This window comes from Orbicella franksi, chromosome 5 (genome assembly GCF_964199315.1).
Source record: "Orbicella franksi chromosome 5, jaOrbFran1.1, whole genome shotgun sequence".
Classification (NCBI taxonomy): Eukaryota; Metazoa; Cnidaria; class Anthozoa; order Scleractinia; family Merulinidae; genus Orbicella; species Orbicella franksi.
Window position 1 is genome coordinate 5,988,385 of NC_138149.1, and position 1,456 is coordinate 5,989,840.

Here is a 1,456-nt window from a genome sequence, read left to right on the forward strand (position 1 = left end):
ACGCACTTAAGCAGATGGTTCGACTTGACGAATATTCCGTTTTGTGTCTATAACCAGAGGCACTAAAAATACTTGCCCAAGCTTGTTCCTGATGGACTATGCGTCTTTAATAGTGCGAAAACGGCCGCTAACGGTTTCGAAGGAGGAACTAAACAAACTGAAAATGACTACCTTACTAGTGTTTCTAACTGAAGTTTCATTTGCATGAAACAAAATAAAATAACGAATGCAATGATAACCAAATTGCCAAAGATTACACGCGGGTGCTGATATGATATCAGCTCAGCTTCTCTTTCTGTGGAAAACCATGAAAATCACTCCGGTTCTGAAGTTCTGAGTGCTGAAGGAAGGTGTAAATATATATCCGGCTATTCCAAATAGGTTACCAATCTTTAATTTTCAGAACTTCCTACAAATAATGACGGAAAGAAAAGCGCTACTAATACCCTAAAAAAACACCAAAGGACAAGAACCTAACCGTAACACTCCCCCTTCACGTCATGGAAGGGTGTACCCCCTTCCACCCCTCCCCTAAAAACACCGGGCAATATTTCCATGGTTCCATGGCTGTAGATGGTCGAAAGCGGCATTCTTTGATGCTTTTGTGTAAATGATCGCTTCATGACCGGCTGACTTAACGCAATACAAGACAAAAGAAATTTAACGATGAAACGTGCTTACTGAGTTTTCTGTTTTTAACCCTCAGTTGCAAGGTCCACGGTCGTCTTCGTGCATGGCCGGCGCCAGAGTCGCATGTGATTTATTTTGTATAATTTTTTCCCATAAATTTTGACCCGTAAACATCCGTCAAATGTACAGCCTTACATTGAAATTTCTGAGTTTTGTTATACTGATTAAAATGGCAAGGAGAAATCAGAAATTTATCATTTCATTGCGGGGAGATGAAGCTGTAAAACGATATGTTTCGCTCTTCAGGTTCCGTGAAAGACCGAGCTATCGCCGCACGGTATGAGGAAGTTGCGGTCGCAAGTGCTGTCAGTTAAAAATGAAATAACCCAGGGGCACGTAAAAATGTGGGACTGATTCCTAAAGGACACGCGCGAAGAAGCACAAACCAGACAAATAATTACTTTGTTTTCATCTTTCTATCAAAAATATTTTCAAATTAATCCTCAGGAGTAGATCTCATACTTTGGTATGTTTATGTTTTCTTTTTTTGATTTCTTCGGTCCTGCGAATCCACTTCCGGTTTAATTGAAAAATGACTTCCTTTGTTATGTTTATTACCAAGCTCGTAGAAAGTGTGCGAAAGAGAAATAATAAAGAAAGAGAGTGAAAGCCTAAGCCACATAGCTTAAGCGGGCGCTAATGCACAGAGGAAACAACATCAAAGAAGGTAAAGAAAATCGTGTTAAACGGAAATGCGTCGGTTCTCCGTGTTCGTTGCTTGTTCTTGTATTTCCGGTTAAAGAATGCAATGCGCGCGCATTCAAAT